This window comes from Ictidomys tridecemlineatus, chromosome 6, assembly GCF_052094955.1.
Source record: "Ictidomys tridecemlineatus isolate mIctTri1 chromosome 6, mIctTri1.hap1, whole genome shotgun sequence".
NCBI lineage: Eukaryota > Metazoa > Chordata > Mammalia > Rodentia > Sciuridae > Ictidomys > Ictidomys tridecemlineatus.
The window spans coordinates 157,681,305-157,700,444 of NC_135482.1; the positions used below are offsets into that span (position 1 = coordinate 157,681,305).

At 36.7% G+C, this 19,140-nt stretch overlaps 1 protein-coding gene across 7 annotated transcripts in view; it reads right to left on the bottom strand.

The window, feature by feature from the left end:
- Enox1 (ecto-NOX disulfide-thiol exchanger 1) overlaps positions 1-19,140 on the bottom strand; it is a 521,454-nt gene that overhangs the window by 471,649 nt on the left and 30,665 nt on the right. The window contains exon 2 of one of the 7 annotated variants that reach the window (XM_040281480.2): positions 3,998-4,159. The exons of the other annotated variants lie outside the window; for them this stretch is intronic. The gene's annotated coding sequence lies outside the window, so the exon portion shown is untranslated. The remainder of the gene's footprint in view (positions 1-3,997; positions 4,160-19,140) is intronic. 7 annotated transcript variants of the gene reach the window in all.

The following is a 19,140-nucleotide window of genomic DNA, read 5'->3' on the forward strand; positions in this document are numbered from 1 at the left end:
TAAGTCTGTCTTGATCTACACCCTCACTAATACCTCCATTTCTGTTCTTAGTCTCAGCTGTTAGCACTAGCAAATTCCTCTGATAGTCAAACAAGAACAGTGGGATTCAGAGTGCTCAATCATATTACCACCCCTGTGTGGTCTAGGGCCACCTGTAGCTTCCTGCAATGTCTATGCTATTTCTAACATGAGCATTTGCTCCCACTATTCCTTCATCCTTTCCTCATCCTGCAGGATTTGGCTCAGGCATCACCTCCTCCAGAAGCTGCCCTGTCTCCTGGAGGAGTCTATCCATTCTCAGTATTCCTCTGATACCCTGTGGTATCTATTGCTCTTTAGCATTTCTTCCCAATTCTCTCCTTGCAGTGTATTTCATCCTTGGAAGACCAAGACAATGTTTACTCATCCACACACGCCCAGCTCCTAGCACATTGCCGATTCCAGAACAGGTGCCCAGCAAACATCTGTTGAATGCATACAGCAAGATGCAATGATGAGGAGCCCAGGCCCACCAGGGCCCTTCTCTGAGTTCCTCCCCACTCCTGAGGACCCCTGCCAAGTTCTAGGTAATGGTGCTGGGTAATCACATCAATTTGCCATACACTGGAGATTACTCTAATTTAAACTTCACTAATTTGGCTGGCCTTTCCAAGTCAGTTTTAATTAAAGAGGTTTCCTCTGTTGAGATACTTCACAGAGTGTTTTCTGGATGGAATTATTCTTACTTGTGCCTCTGTTCTCTGACACTTTCCATGGGTAGAGTCTTCTACAGTAAATGACAGAGTTTTTAATTTTTCAAAAGTTCTTGTTGAAGACATTTCTAAGAAGAGAATATTATGGCCACCTGTTTCCACTCAATCATAGCATCTTTCCTCAGCCAAACTTTTTAAGCTTGGTCCTAGGCCTATTTTTTTTTCTTTCTTTGGGAATAATTTGAGGGGAAAAAATTCCACTTAGCCATTCTAGAGTGAAAGAAAATTGGAAATGATTAAAACATACTTTACATGGAAGGTGTAACTGCTTTTGGCTCAGAAGAGCCAACATAATTCTAAAATGCATTCAAAATACATTTCAATTTCATCACTCGCTTCTTCTTCCATATGAAGTCACGGTCTGGCCAGCTTAAAGCTAAATAAGATATTTTCAATGTAAAAAAAGAAAAGACTGAAGATACCACTTATGAGTAAATGTAATCAGCATAATATTCAGCAGAACATCACGATTATTATAATACACAATAATAATAAACATTTCTCCCATTTAGGCCCTTAGCACTGAAGAGGGAAAGAAGAAAGCAGTTTTGCCCCATGGGTTTGTAATCTAAATTAAACAAGCAATATGAGTCACACAAGTTTCACAGGTGAGAGTTAATTAACATTTTATCCCAAGCAGAGAAGGAAAGGGGAAAGAAAATTAAAATCAATATTAACAGCATCAGAATTCACTTCAAACCTTACAGTAGTCATCTGTAATGTGAATCTAATTTAAGAAGCTTGTAACAATTGCAGGTCCACCTGATACCCTCTTGCTCCCACATCTACTTGGCTAACTCCTTAACAGCATATTTTTGGGGTTGATTCTTATACCTCACACTGTCAATAGACAGAACTGCCTGAAGACACAGGATGGACAAGATGAACTCCAGGGACCCACTCCTGTTTCATAACTCAATAGTTTTCTTTGAGTTTTCTGTCTTCCCACACCCCTTATGACTAAGCATGCAATGAAAGAAAACATACAACCTTATAGTTATCTCAAACTGTGTTTGTTCCTAAATATGCACCCTCACATCCTTATTACCAAAGGCTAGCATTTGAAATTGATGGATAAACAATTTAAGTCTCTAGAATTGAATTCCAATACAATTAGCTTTATTTTCTATGGATTCATTGAAAAATAATGTACCAAGTAAAAAGTGCCCAATTGGCCCTTTATTTTTTTAAAAAACTAAAAAGCAAACTAGCTTTGAAACACTGAAGAAACAAGACCAAACACAATATTCTTAAGGGAAAAAGCAATATACTATTACATAAAAGAATAGTAAAATTAAATCTTGCTCCAAAACTTTCTTAATTGAGAATCCTGAAAATTAATTTGATAGACTTTTTTAAAAGTTCAGAGAATGAACTACAGGTTCAGACAGTGCTGCCTGCCTGTTTTCAGTTACTGGCCCTCAGCAATCACTTAATACTCTAGCTTTTGTGTTTGCCCGAGGAACAGGAGACAAAGTAAGTTCTTCACCTGCCCATCAGACTTCTCTGTGAAAAAGTCAGTGCTCAGGCTGCACACAGTGACAGCTTGCATCACTGACACAAATTGTATCTAATTGCACAGGGGCACATATGCAGAGTAAAAGACAGCTCATGCTAATTGGCTGGGCCAGTTGCAAAATAGATCTGGCTATTAACTCATCCCTTCCTGGAACCCTCCCTCTATGCCTAAAGGATATACCTTCATACCTGGATTACCAGACCCCATTCTCCATAAAAAACATGAGTATTATGGGATTGGGGAAAATATAAGGATTTTTTTTTCATACACTCCAGATGATTTTATCCCATCCACACAGGGAAATAATGACAATGACAAAAATACAACAAATGGTATGTAAAATACCTTCTACAGCAAGAGAAGAACAAACAGCAAATAGCAATTGCTATATGGAAAGCACAGTAACTGCTACTGAAAAACACCATCAGCTCAGTTATTTTCCACACAAAGAACTGAAAGATAATAACCTCTATGCACAAACGAATCTTGGGCTTTACAAACATGTCAGAAGCATCAAAAGGCATTAGAGTAAGCCACATCCGATGTGGTGATTTATCCTTGACTTTGTCTGAATGCTCCAAAGAAAAACAGAGACCCAGTTTTTCAATACACCAAAAGCACTGTCCTTTAAAACAAGCTTTCTCATCTTTCCTTGTACAGACAATTGTTTTCCAAACATACTGTTTGGATTGCTGAGCTTCTGGTTCAACCACTAACTGAAAGACTTTCTGCATCTCCGACATGGGAAAAACAAAACCACTTCAGGGTTATTATAGGTTGAATTGTGTTCCCCCATCCAGTACCTGTGAATCTGACTTGTTTGAAAATGGAGCCATTCAAACTGGACTCAAGTTAAGATCAGATCATTTCAATATGATTGGAATCCTTATGCGAAGGAGAACAGACAAAGCTACTTGTGGTGATGAAAACAGACTGAAGTTCCGAGCAAAAGCCAAGGATGGCCAAGGACTTTAGGCAAACTGCCAGAAAGGAAGCAGCAGCAAGGGAGAATTCTCCCCTGAGAGTGTCAAAAGAGGCATGGCCCAGCCAACACCTGGATTTCAGAATTCTATCGCCCAGAACCATGAAACAGTATTTTTGTTGTTGTTGTTTCAACAAAGCAACCTCATCTGCAGTATTTCAATAGTAACCCTAAGAAATTAAAATAAGGGCTGTCTCCTCCATCTTTTTACCTTCCAGTAGGACTGCATAAAAATCCTGATGGATGGTCTATCCCAAAAGATAAGCATTTCTACATCAGAAATTGTTACCCACAATCAAAAGAGAAACCTTTTGTGTTAATACATTTCAATACCTTCAAGCCTGAAGGTATCTTTGGAAACTGCTGAGGTCATCCTGCCTTCTTTTCCTGAGGGAATTATCCTGCAGGAGGCAATGAGGCAAATCCCAAAGGACCAGCAACCAACTTCTGATCCTTGTCATTTGCTTCTCAGAACACCCTTAGTAACTTCACATTTTGCCATCTGCAGGTATGAGTACATAGATGATGGCTCTATGACATTTAAAGAAATGACAGCATGCACCACTAGCAACTGGTAAAACTGAGTGTTCCTGTTGGAGACACTATAATAAAATGCAAGGTAAAGGAGATTCTAGTTTTCTCTGTTTGGAATAAGATATATGGGATATGTTCACAAAGATAGAGGAATGCTAAGGAAGACAGCATCTGAGAACTTGTTGTTAGTTATATTTTTAGAGATCTTACCATAATTTTACAGATGAGAAAAAATCATGCTGAAGATACATCTGTGAGTCACACTGCCAACCCTGGCCGAGACAGGCTTTATACCAGACTGCAATCCATATGCTTCTCCATCTTCAAAGGACGATGATGATATTTGTTTATAATATGCTTCAGATATCCCAGCTAAAACCAGTTTAATTTGAGAAGGAAGGAAGGAAGGGAGGGAGGAAAGAAGAAAGAAGTCAGACAGGCAGGCTGGCTACCATTTTAAAGTGGAAAATGGGGAACATATTCCTATACTATAAAAAGTAAATCAAAATATTCAATGTTTAAATGTATAAGAAAGCATGATATTTAAGGGTAACAATTTAGTAACTGGGCCTTTAAAGACCACAATTACAAGTTGGTTTTTCTGAACAGACATAAAAAATTCTTCTGTGCTATATATAACAAAACAAGAATATGATCAATAAAACACATTATTTACCAAGCTAAAACAAATAACAGAATTTACTACCACTCATTTTAAACAATACAAGTGCTTGTAGAATCAAGAAGTACAAAAGGAAAAGGCAAATTTGGAGCAAAAATGAAATGTGAGAGAGAGATGAGGCTATTGAGGAAAATAATTCAAAATCTCCAAATTAGAAGGACAGAAGACACACACACACACACACACACACACACACACACACCTCACACCAGAAGGTCACTCAAGGTGAAGGCTTAAAACAACAAGGGTCCTTCCATTTCATACTGATCACAGTATATACCGTGATGGGGAGAAGAAAAGCCTCCTCACTTTCTCAGACTTCCCGTAAAAGAGCAGCATTATAGAAGGTAAAGTGAGCCACCAAGAATGATGATCAAAACCCATTTTCAGGACGAACTCCTTCCATTTCCCTCCTTTTATTGATTTTTTTTTTATCCACTTTGCACTCCCTCCATCAGCTTGGTTGCAGGGAACATCATTTAATGTGCCTTATTGATTCAATTGTACACATTTATACTTGTGTAGAAACTTTCACTACAGTGCATTTATTGATCTTTTAATTATTAATGTAAGCCACAAAACCTGAAGAGCTTTGGCTTTTTTCTTTTTTCAGATTATGGCAAGGAAATTATCAAAAACTGTCAGCAAAGTTCCTTTTAAAAGGCTAGTCAACAGCTTATACTTCATATGTGCTGTTAATTGTTTTCTAAAATCAGAATTATATTAGCCTAAACAATTCAATAAATTTTAAAACACTGTTTTAATTTCCAGAAATATTATTACTTATATGCCCTAATTTGACCCAGGAACAACAAGCAAGTGTTCAGTTTCAGTGTGGTGATATTCAGATTTACAGACACACATCAGGTGAGCAATTTGCTAACAAAATTGCCATAAGACTAACAACCTGTGCTAATAGTTATGGGACAAATTAAAGTGTCACATATTGTCTGTGGAACTACTTTATCCCACTTACATTAATTCTTAATGCTCTGTCTCTAATCTATAGCATGGCCCTCTACTCCTAAGGAAGGACTCATTCTCATCCAGATACTCTGCACTAAATTAACAGTAAAAGTAAGAGGACACACTAGGTGGGAAACTACAGAACCAATCACCAGGCTCAAATGAAAAGCAGGACCTCTGGTAGAAGTGGGAGGGGCAGATCAGAGATTAAGCTTTAGTTGTTCTTTCCTGCCCCCCCCAATTTCTTCTCTGAAATACCACTTTAGCTAGCCTTAAATAGAGTCAGCTTGCACTCTGATTAAGGGAACCAGTAAAAAGATAAATCCTAATGCAGGCAAAACTCCACTCTGCCGCAAACAATTTCTAGGGGAAGCCAATCTTACACTTAGTATTTTTTGAATGAGTACCAGCAAATATGTTCCCCACTGCATCTTATACTTTTCAATACCAAGGCAATGATGTATGTTTTATTTACATCATGGATCAGAATCATGGATCCGATTTGGAATGATTTAAATTTGCATTTAAATGATTTAAATTTCCCATTCCTAGGCAATAATGTGAAGATTGGCCATTTTGGGGCTGAATGGTCCTGAGTATTAAGAGAAGGGCTACACATCTTGGAGCACTGATAGTAAATGCTAGAAAGCCTGGGCACTGGACTAGTGATGGAAATAGACTTCCCCAAGCCAATGTTGCTCTGGATCTCTGCATTGCTCAGCAATGGTAATGAATGCTTGAAAAGCCTGCCAAGTTCTGCTCTCTTGCAAGGTTTACTGTTCCTGAGTCCACACAAAACTCCTTCCATTTGGTGCAGTCCTTCACTGAACTATTCCAAATAGATGGGAACCCTTCCCCAGAAGTTATCTCCTGGGCCAAAGATACCATCCACTGGCACAAGTTACATGCATAACCTAGAATGCATATTTAATATATTTATATGATATGATTTATATGATTTATATAACAACATATTCAACAAGGAAGGAGCCCGGGCTTGACCTTTTAAAAGGATCTACCCAAATAAAGATCTGGTATCCACTAATAAATTTCATTTAAAAAGTCATAATTTGCAGACATCATACATATATCTTGGCTTTTTTTATTTAAAATTCACACAGCTAATTTGCCTGAACATACAAGGGGCCCTTACACAGCAAACATATCTGATAATGTGGGGTCTGATTCCTGTTCAGCTTCACTTCCCCACAGAAGATAGAAAACCGGGCTATGATTTTAACCCACTTTTCTGTCCCTTCTGAAGAATTTTAATTTAGACCCAAATTCATCACCACAATTAGTTTTCTTGAAAAGCTTGTGTACTTTAGCTGAAATGGGCACAAAATGTTATTTAAAAGGTGGTATTTTCCAAATATGATCATAAAGCACTAGAAATGTCACATTCTTTATTTTATGGTTATGAATCACTTCAAAAGCCCTTTTACCCAAGCTCAAAGAGTACATAGTATGATTCCACCTGGAGGAAAATTATTTTATAAATTAAGCCATAGTGTTTTAAATGTAAGAGTCTTTAATCAGTTTTCCAACATAATGATGTAGTTATGCAGTCAAGTCTATAGTCAAACAATCCAGTTATTTGCAGAAAAGCTCTTTAACATTAAATGAACAGATATAAAATACCTTGTACTGAAACCATCTATTCTATGATTAACTGCCTTGCTTTCATACCATGTATAGAGTTATAATGGAACTATTTCTCAAATTATCAATTAAAAAGATTAATTGGTAAAGATAATATTAACTATATCATATAACATCTCTCATCCAATTTAAATTGAAACAATATTCTCACTACTTTTCAAAGACAATTGCCTTCTAAATAATAAATCTTTAATTATATATTACTTAGAGATGTTCTGGGGAGGGGGGGAACAGGCAAGTTAATGCCCAAAAGGCATACCAAGATGGCAACTGATTCTTCTTGGGTTATGTTTGCTCAGTTCTTTTTCATGATCCTGACCATGTCAAGCATATATAGACAATTTTCTTGTCTCAAGAACTCTGAAGCCATCTCACTTACTCATACTAGTTTGGTTTAACAGTAATTCAATGCTTAAGAAAGGTCAGTACTCACCACAACTAAAACTTCAAGAAGAGAGATATTGCCTTTAACCATACCCATTTGTTTTGAAGGTTTTTCCATAACACATCTTCTCTGAAATCTTTTTCTCTACTAGCACCTAGGACTCCCATCCTCTGTATTCATGGCTTAGAGGTACTGTAGCTTTATGGAGAGTGCTTACCAATCTGCAAAGTCATATGTTAAAAAATAAAACTGTCCTATTCCCATCCCTTCTATTACCCACTGTACATAGGGTGCAACTAGATAAATCAGATTAATTGATACCAATCGTTCACTAACCATCTTCCAAGATTCATTGATTTAACAAATATCCACCACATACTACTTCATTACAACATTCTTCTAGGTACTGGGGATATATCATGAACAATACCAGACCAAAAGTTTTGCCTTCATTGGAGAGTAACATGTTATATAGTCAATCTATTAATAATAAATTTATATACATGTGTATACATGAGTATGTACTGTTAGTTGGTTCTAAGACTGGTAGAGAACAACAACATAAGAGGTTTTGTATGGGGCTGCATTTAAAATAAGTTCTTAAGACAAGATGATACTTGGAATAAAGATGTGAAGAAAGTGAGGGAGAAGCTTATACTTTTATGGGGAAAGTGTTCCCATCAGAGGGAAAAGGAGATTCAAAAGTCTTAAGTTAGAAGACGAACGTTTCTGAGGAACAGAACTTTAGGGCAGTGGGGTAAAAGAGACTAAATGTGGTGGGTGTTCAACTAAGGAGACCTCAGCAACCATTATACAAAATTTTGCTTTTACTCTCAGTGAGCAGGGAAAGCACTGGAGAGTTCTAAGTGAAAGGAGTGACTTCATCTGACATATCTGCTTTTGTAAAGCACTTTGCTATGATTTGAATATAGTTTGTTCCTTCAAACTCAAGCTCAAATTTAATCCTCAAGTGTGCCTCATTGAAGGAAACTAAATCTGACTGGTGTTTACAGGTGGAACCTCTGAGAAGTGACAAGGTCATTACAGTGGAGGCTCAGATTGAATCCCGCTGGCTTTATAAAAAGAGGGAGAGAGGCAAGAAGAAACACAATCATACACGGTCTCTTACCACATGATGCCCTGCACCATCTTGGGACTCTCCCAGCAAGAAGGTCATCACCAAGTGCTGCCCCTTGACGTTGCACTTCCTGAACTATGAGCCAAAATAAACCTTTTTTTCTTTATAACTTACCCATTCTGTGGTATTATACTATTAACAACAGAAAATGATACATATAACCCTCTTTTTTAGATACAATTAGTGTGCCATGCAATTAACCTATTTAAACTATGTAATTCAATGGTGTTTGGGATATTCAGAGTTGTGCAATCATCACAATCAACATTAGAACATTTTTATCACTCCAAAAAGAAATTCCATATCTATCAGCAGTCACCCATTCCACTCTAAGCACCACTAATCTACACTCTCCATAGATTAGAACATTCTGAATGTTTAACATAAAAGGAATCACAAATAAGCATCTTTTATTACTGGATTCTTTCATTTAGCATGTTTTCAAGGGTCAGCCCTGCATTTATTTATTATTGAATAATATCTCATTATCTGGATAAATCACATATTATTTATCCATTCACTGACAGATATTTTGATTGTTTCTACTTTTTAACTATAGTGAACAGTGCTTCTGTGAACATTTGTGTATTAATTTTTGTGCAAATGCACATTTTATATTCTTTCAGGCAAACATTTAGGAGTAGAACTTATGAGTCATATGGTAACTCACATTCAACCTTTTGAAGAACTATCAAATCATTGTCCAACGTGGCTGAACATTTTGACATTCTACCAGCTGTGTATGAAGGTTCTGGCTTCTTCATTCCCTTAACAACAGTTGTTGTTATTGGTCTTTTGGAATAGAGCCATTTAAGTTTATATAAAGGGTAGATCTTGTTGTTGATTTGCATGTAACAGATGCCTAATGATGTTGAATACACTTTCATGTGCTATTGATCTTTATATATCTTCTTTGAAGATATGTCTATTCAGATTCTTTGCTCATTTTAAATTTTATGTCTTTTTGTAACTGAGTTACAAGAGATTTTATATATGTATACCCTAGACACATGTCCCTCATCAGATATATGATTTGCAAATATTTTCTCCTATTTTATGGTTGAGTTTACACTTTTTCTGGTGTGCTTTGAAAGAAACAAGGTTTTAATTTTGATGAAATCCAATTTAGTTTTTTCTTTTGTTGCTTGTCCTTTTGGTGTTACATTTAAGAAGCAGTTGCCTAATCCAAGGTCATGAAAGGTTAAATTTATGTTTTCTTCTAACAGTTTTATAGACCAGCTTTGACCTTGAGGTTTTCAGTACATTTTAAAATCAATTTTGTGCCAGTTATGGTGGTGCATGCCTATAATTCCAGCAGCTCAGAAGGCTGAGGCAGGAGGATCACAAGTTCAAAGCCAGCCTCAGCAACTTAGTGAGGCTCTAAGCAACTCAGAAAGACCCTGTCTCTAAATTAAATATTAAAAAGGGGCTGGGGAATATGGCTCAATGGTAAAGCACCCCTGGGTTGGATCCCTGGTATGTCCATATAATAAATAAATAAATAAATAAATAAATAAATAAGTGAATAAATAAATAAATAAATGAAATTAATTTTGTATATGGTATAAGGGAATAAGGTCTGACTTTATTCTTTTGTATACAGAAATCCAGTGTCTCAGCACCATTAATTGAAAAGACCATATTCTTTCTCCCATGGGATGATCTTATACCCACATTAAACTAAAGTTACATTTTAACAATATTTCTCTAGCTTCTTTATTAATAATAGACTAACAGGGCAAGAGCAGAAGTAGAAAGACCAGTTAGGATGCTACTATCATAAATCAGGTATATTGAGGTTCTCCAGAGAAAAAGAACCATCAAGACAAATAGAGATATATGGAAAGAGATTTATTATGAATGATTGGTACACATGATTATGGAGACAGAAGAGTCCTATGATCTGCAAGCTGGAAGCCCAAAAAGTTTGTGGTATAGTTTCAGTTCAAATCCAAAGGCCTAAGATTTAAGGGAACCAATACTGTAAGCCCTAATCAAAGTCTGAAGACTCGATAATCAGAAGCACTAATGTTCAATGGCAGAAGATGATGCCCAGCAGGGAAAATTCACCCATCTGCATCTTTTTATTCTATTTGGGCCCTCCAAGGATTAGATGATGCCCACCTACCTCTGTAGGGGTCATCTTCTTTATTTATTTATGGGTAATTTATGGATTTGAATGCTCATCTCTTCTGGAAGCATCCTCACTGTCATACCCAGAAATAATATCTTACTAGTTAAACAGCCTGGTCATGATGAAATGTAAAATTAATCATCACAACAGATAAGAGATGATAGTGGCTCAACCAAGAGGGTTATTGTACATGTGGTGAGAAGCAACAGGACTCTGGGTTCTCTGAAAGTGGAACTGATCAGATCTGCTAAGACTGAATGTGGCTGAGAGACAGGAAGGACTCTGGGTCGAATGGGATGCTTCTGGTTCTGAGGTCAGACACACTGCAGTTTTGTGGGTAAGAGTGACATGATCATTCATACTTCTAGTGTAATAATAGTAGGGGGGATAGGAACAAAGCAGAGAAACCCATCAGAAAGCTACCTTGATAATCCTGCATCAGGAATTCACTTGAAATGTCATTAGTATTGTTTAGAGATACTATGACAAATGTCAAACAAAAAATCATGAAAACTATAAATTTCACCCTAAGTCAATGGAGGAGATATTACAGGGTAGATGGGATTTGAGACATACCTCAAATCACACTTTTCTGGAACAACTCCAATGGAATAAAATAGCACCTCAATTCCTATTAACTCAGAAACTCTTTTGAGCATCTTTTGTGGCATTTTTTCTAACAGCTCTAGCCCAGGGGGTTCTCGGGCAAGAATCCTCAAGTTCTATTGAAGGCCCTTGAGGAAATGGCCAAGGCATAACCCCACCAGCTCATCCTGCTATACTGCAAAAATGTCACTGCAGCTAGTGTCCCTTGAAGAGGCTTAATCTTCCTTCCCTGGCCTCAAGAGAGGCAGGTGAAGTAGGATAAGTACTACAACACACGGGGAGAAAACAGATGCATTAAAGTTGCCTCTTTCTGCATAAGAAAGGATTTTTTCCCCTTCTGGATTTAGCTGCTTTCCATTCCCTTCTATCCTCAAAAGATTTCCAACTCAGTGAAAATCCACTGACCATAGGGCATAAGGAATAGCACTGGCTAGTGTTTCTGTCCAGTGAAAGCAGGAGGCTTCGGCCTTCTCTGAAAGCAGGTTCTGAGAAATTGTTACACAAACAGACAAAGAGAGACCCTGAAGTCATTTTTTGCCAGTGAACCAACAGCTAATGAGGAAGCTGTGCCTCAAAGCACTGGAGGTACTCAGAGGAAAGGAGGCTAGGATACCACATCAAGAATTTCCAAGGCACACAAAGGAAGACGTGTATCTGTCCTGGGGCCTAGAGACAGGACAAAGACCAAGCAGAATCCTAGAATGGGCTATTAAGCAGTTATGTGTAGAGGAATGGAAAACATGTGATGAACCCCTTCAAGAACTGATATTAAAACAAACAACCCAAATGTAAATACAAAGGCTATTTGCTTCAATTAAGTCTAAGCTATGGGAGTGTGAACTTTAATATTTCCTCAGTGTACAGCTCTGCTAGTGCTTTCACCATTATTAAAGTATGTTTATACAGGGTTTGGCTTTTCATCTATTATGGAAAAATTACATCTTGCCAACAGCACTAGAGAGGCCTAAACAGTAAATCCTCCACTGACCTTGAACCCCAGCTAAAACAAATAGTCACTCTCCTTGGTGCTGAACTGCCTAAATAATACAGTGTGTAAATGGCTGTGAATATAAATTACATCCACAATGCATCTTAGCATTATGGATTACCAACAGTTCCTCCAGAAGCAGTGTTTGCAGAGGCACTGCAATGTGAATAAAATTCTTAGGGAAGTAACTGCAAGCATTCACTCACAAACAAGGATCATTGCATTGAGCTGGGCCTTCAACTCCCCAGAGGAGGTGATAAGGTGATGGCAGCCTCCCATCAGAAGGCTTCACAGGAGTGGAGGAAAAGAAGCCGCCTTGCAGAAGATATGCTAGAGCAAGAGAGGCACGGGCAACAGAAAGCTTGAGGCAGTGAAACAGCAGGAGGCGGGCAGCAAAAAGCAGAAAAGAGGGTAGAAGATTCCAAGTCCAACCAGAACATCAGTGTCCCAAAAATAATGCTTCCATTAAACCAAGAAAATTTACCTACATGTGGAAGTGCTTACAAAATAATGTTAAATTAAAAAAGAAAATACAAAATGATAAAGACATAAAATCACATATACAAATGGCTGCTGTTGTCGAAGAGAATACAGAGAAGTCAAAACTACTGAATGAAAGTGATAGAACTGTGAGCATATCAGTTTTCTTTTGAAGTTTCCTTTAATCTTCTACTGTAAAATGCCCACACTGTGTCTGAAAGGCAATCAAAGCATATGTGAACAGTCACAACAACTGTTAATAATGAGAAAATAAATGAGCTCTATCGTGGGCAATAGTTAACTAGCTACAGTAAGTTGGGAGGTGACAGGAGATAGAAAAACAACAATAAATGCAGGAGAAAGTATGTCATAAGGTACAAAAGACCACTGTGCAGCCATGGAGTTCTTAGAAAAAGTGACAGGGAATTTTGGAAACAGAGAAAAAGGAGGTGGCAAAAAAAAAAAAAAGACAGTTAATGGGTAAAAGTGAATAAAATACAGGACAGTACGCAGAATTTATGAGGGGCCTCATAACACATGGCTGATTTGCCAAAAGCCAGTCAAACACAAAGTAATCTGGTTCAAAATCCATTAACCTGAAATCCACTTTCTTGCTTCCAAATAGCAATCTGAACTTCAAAATGCAGTTTGTCTGCCCTTAACAAGTTCAGCAAATTTCAGTTGAAAATCACCATCTTTATATAGTTAGTCTGTGTCACCATGTCTCAGATGCTTCCTGGAATTGAGGTAGCTAAATTGTTCAGTTACTGGGCCTGCCCCTCCAGTTTAGCAGACTGGGAATGGTGACATGAGTAAGTGGTACCTGTCAGTATAAAATGCAAAATGACTGTCTCTACCATTTACAACCACTATATGCTTCGGTTTCTAGTTTCAAAAGTGGGTTTAATGTCAAAGAATTGTGAGATTTAAATGACAGATCAATGACAGCTCAATTATTCAGACATAGTAGACACTCAATAAATATATTTGAATAAATAAATGAACCAATGTGGTATGGTTCTATATGATACCATTATTGTGCATGATAAAAAGACATGGGAAAGCATAATACTGTAGTGAATTTTATCAATGTAGTAAGGTCAAGGAATTTCCCTTTATCACCCCAATTACTGCTTCTATTTCTGTTACTGCCCTTCCTAAGCAAGTTTCCAGTCACCTGTAATCCTATCTGTATCCTTGAAAGTATATTTCGGTGCCTTTTGTCATCTCTCTTCACAACTATAAGCTCCAGGATGAAAAGGACTTTGTCTTCATCGTTCATGAGACCAGGCAAATAACCATCAAAACATTCAGAGAGAAAACTATTTCTAAGTCTCCCTCAGACCTAGGAAGAGCCTGGTGCCAACACCTACATGATAACAGTGAAGAAAATTCCAGGTCCTTTGATAACGTTGAGGTAAAAAAAAATTTTAAAGACCTAGATGTGAATAGCACTCCAAGTTTGGTTATCTTCCACATGAAGGACATAAGATTTAGCAATACTGGCTAGAGTTTGTAATCTGAGACCTCAGATCTGAAGGAACCATGGAGAGAATTCATATAAGTGCTTAAACTCTTATAGGGAAAGCAACAGACCTTAATTATTGTCATCCATATCTAACTGAAATATAGCATTTGCTTTTATTATGAATTTAGACCTTAAAACCAATCCTGGTTATATTAGCAGTACTCATACATTTATCACCAACAGAAATCATAGATATTGTTGCAACTCATTATATCTTATATCTCAAAATATTATCTAAGTTCATCACCAGTTTGAAATTATAGTGGTCATTATATCCACTACTAGATCTAATATAAGTGTTAATGAAGAAGCATGTATATTACTATAATCCCAATTTGTTTTAATAATTTGATAACTCTTTCAATATAATTGCTTGTCATTTTAGGTATTTTATGCACTCAAATGCTCTACTCTGAAAAACAGTCCATACAGACTCTGGCAGTCTACCAAAGTTGTCCAAAGCACTGAAAAGCTGAGAACCTATGTTCTTGATGATCCTGCCCAATAATTCTAAGCTTTATATACATACCAGAGTCATTACTTCAAACATTTTTAAATGTGCATATGAAAACACTACTTGAGAATCTGCAAGGAGTTATTTTTCTTGACTAAAAAGTTCAAAACTAATGGCATGATTCAATCCATGTATGCAACAGTACAACTTGAATTTGTTTTATTACTTTTTAACACAGGGTTAAAAACATAAAAATTTCTAGTCATCAAGGTCTGGGCTCTTATCACCAACAGAAATCAAAGATATTGTTGCAACTCATTATATCTTATATCTCAAAATATTATCTAAGTTCATCACCAGTTTGAAATTATAGTGGTCATTATATCCACTACTAGATCTAATATAAGTGTTAATGAAGAAGCGTGTATATTACTATAATCCCAATTTGTTTTAATAATTTGATAACTTGAATTTGTTTTATTACTTTGTTTTTATTATCCTATCTCAAGTTTACTAAATGGACTTAGCAAAGTCAGAAAAACCCCTCTAAGCCCCAGTTTCCTCATCTTATTATTTTATAATGTGAAGGATAACATCTCTATCACAGCATTGAGAGGACTAAACAATACACAAAAACTACAAAATAGATGCAAAGTACTTAGCACAATGAAAACAAAGTACCCTGACACAATGAATGCTCAATGACTTACAGTAATTGTATTGCCCTATTTTATTCATTAATGTAATTTAAATCATAATTTATATTGAGACTTTAAAATTTCATTAAAAGATTCTAAAATTAAGAGGTAATATAGTATATTGCTTCAGAGCACAAACTCTAACAATAGACTGCCTGAGTTTGAATTTTACTCCACCAATTCCTTGCTGTGTGACTCTGGATAAATTAGTTAATTTCTCTGAGATCCTATATTTCAGATCTGTCAAGTAGGCAAAACTTCTCTGAGATCCTTATAACAAGGATCATTATAAGGATCATTTAAAGGGTCATATAAAGCACATTTAAAGGTGTCTGGCATACCGTACTTTGTAATTATCAGGCATCATTGTTATCAATAGTCATTATTTTGTAGTTTCCCACTGAGTTACATAGAACCACTTCTTCCTCCTTCTATCTGAATTTTAGTAAAGATTTCTTATAAATGAAATAAGCCACTTAAATGAAACTATTTCCACTGAATATTCTTGATGTTAATGAAGACTAGGAACAAAGCAAATTCAGCTATAATTATTTCCAAGAAGTGACTAGAAAGACCCCACGTCCTTTGGCTTTTTTAGTCAAGTCAAAGACTGTGTAAGAGAAACCCTCTAGAGTCTGAAATGCTTCTTTAATGGTAACAGGTCTATGCATTATCGGGATAACTTTGCTCTTTCACCTTTAAACAAATACACACAGGAGCCCCTGGGGCTTTGGCCAGAGCTCACCTTGGAGAAAGGAGTCAAGGAAATGCTGGGCTTGGTGACAACAACAAGGACCACATCAGCATTACAGGAGCAAAGACACACTGTGTTCCAGTTTCCCAGCCGGGGACTAGCCTTGCTCCTCACCTGGCAATTAGTAAGGTATACTTCATTTTAAACCTAAACAAACCACTGATATCTGAGAATGCCACTGATTATTTTCTGAACTAAAAGCAAGTATAAAAACAATAATGACAGGAACAAGCACTTTACTTCTCCCCATCTTTTAGGTAGCTGAGTAATTATTAACTGAACAATTAGTCATTATCGCAAAATTATGAAGCAAGTCAATGGATTCTCACCAATATTTTATTTCACTATTTTTTACTTATGAGTTTAAAAGAATTCAAAATTATTCGCTGCATATAGTATTAACTCTCCCAACATGGATGAAAATGAATATTCAACTCATATTATGAGGGGCTGGGGTTGTGGCTCAGTGGTAGAGCGCTCACCTAGCATGCATGAGGCACTGGGTTCCATCCTCAGTACCACATAAAAATAAAATATAAAGATATTGGATCCACCTAAAATGAAAATATAAATATTTTTAAAAATCATATTATGATACATATCACAATAATTCCATTATACTCTGAGATTAATGCTTATCATTCCCACTACTCACCAAAATCAAAATGTCAGATCTGATTTTTTTTAATTATAACAATTAAAAACTGGTGCTAAAAAGTCAGAAGCAATAGTCTTTAGGTTTTTCCCAGATGCACACGGAGCTATCCCTTTGATATTTATTTTCCAACACATGACTAAAAACCCATTCCCATGAGAAACTAAAACCAAGAAGCTTTTACTCCTAAAGGGAAAATAAAATTTGGCATACTCTGAATTTAGTGACCAAAGATCATCAGGGGGTAAAAACACTGACAGTGATGTCAAGGCAGAAGTAACAAGCAGAGGGCTCCACTTTTCAAAGCTCTCCTCGTCTGTGTGATTTTTTTCCAGTGTCCCTCATGATGCCAACAGTCTAACATGCAGCTGAGGGATAAATAGCTGCTCTTGCAGTGCTGGCTGTCAACACAAGGGGCTTTTTAATGCACCCTAGGTCCAAGTGGGCCTGGTTTTTAGTGCTCAGACCACAGGAGCTCAACCACACTGAGATGCCTTCCAAATTTCGGGGCCGCTAAGCCTGGTTCTCAACGTCACTCTGATGTTATTCTGCAGTGAAGATAAGGCAAGAGCTTTGGTCTGAAAACGCTTATCAAAAGAGGCTTAAAGTAAGATTGACAAATGGGCCCTCTATGTTAATGGATAGGTTAGAGGAAGACAGGAGAGAAACCCAAGAACATACATCCATATATATGCAGCTACACAGTTGGCATTTGGTGCATAATTTTCCATGTGATTAAATTTCTCTGGAGCCCATTCAAATAAAATAATTTTACAGGAAGTGCTCATACCAAACCTTTACCAATGGAACATTTTATTATTTAAATAAAATCCTACATATCCTTCCTTCATCATTGTAAATATTCATTCCATAAACACAAACAGCCTGGTACTCCCCGAATTAAACACCTTTAGTGGCTCCTCAGTGCTCATAGGCTAAACTAATACTTCAGGATGACAAACAAGACCTCTGCGGTCTAGCTGCTACATACTTCTCTTGTTTTATTTACCTCCAGACTGCCAGGACACTACATTCCTCCAGGAGTACTGAATTTTTTTTTCTATGCTCCTTCTTATCTCTCAGCCCTTCTGCACACTGCCTCTGTACCTAGAATGTTCCATCTTTGTAGCCACCTCAACAAATGCTTACTCACCTTTCCCAGCTCAGCTGAAAAGCTTTTACCAACCCTCCTCTACCAGGAAAGACTGAACCACCCTGCCTTTGTAAGGAGGAGCAGCCACAAAGTCCCCTGTGCCACAGTTGCTCTTACGGATGCCACAGCATTTGATGGCACTGACTTTAAATAGCAAGAAGGAATAATTCAAATATAACAAACTGTATGTTTTCAAGCATATGATTTTGTAAGTTATAACATATGTATTTACCTGTGAAACCATGACTACAGTCAAGATAAGGAAAAGTTCCCCGTGCCCTTTTGTCACACTGCCTTACCTCTGTCCCTGGTGGAATGGTTCTAACTTCCTTTCTGGTCCTATAGATTAAGTAGCATTTTCCAGAGTTTTAAATATATAAAATCTTTTTAGTTTTGTCTTGTTTTCTGCATTTGGCATAATTATATTGAGATTCATCCACACTGCTGCATGAATAGACAGTTCATTAGTTTATTGGTGAGTGGCTGCAGCATGGATATGGACATGTTATGATGAATCTACCTTTTCACCTGTTGATAGACATTTTGGTTATTTCAAGTTTGCAACTATCATAAATAACATGGCTATTAACAATCACCTGCAAGTTTTCATATGTTTTCTTTCCTCTTAGGTAGGGGAGGGGATAGAGAAAGTGGTAGGTTTATGTTTAACTTTTTAAGAAACTGCCAAGCAGTGTGTTGTGCCACACTCTAACAATGTATGAAAGTTCCATTTCCTCCAAATCCTTGTCAATATATCCTCGATCTGGTTTGTTGTTTTAATTACAATCTACTACATCTATTGTGTTATCTAATTGGGGTTTTAATTTGCATTTCCTCAATGATTAATCATGTTGAGCATCTTTTCATGTGCTTATTTGGCATCCATATTTCTTGTTTGGCAAATTATCTGTTCAAATCATTTACTCATTTTTTAGTTAGTTATTTTTTAATTTTTAAGTAATTTGTATATTATAAACTACAAATCAGATATATGATTTACAAGTATTTTTTCTCAATCTGTGACTTATCTTTGCAATCTCAACCCTTTTATAAAGAAAATATTTAGTTTT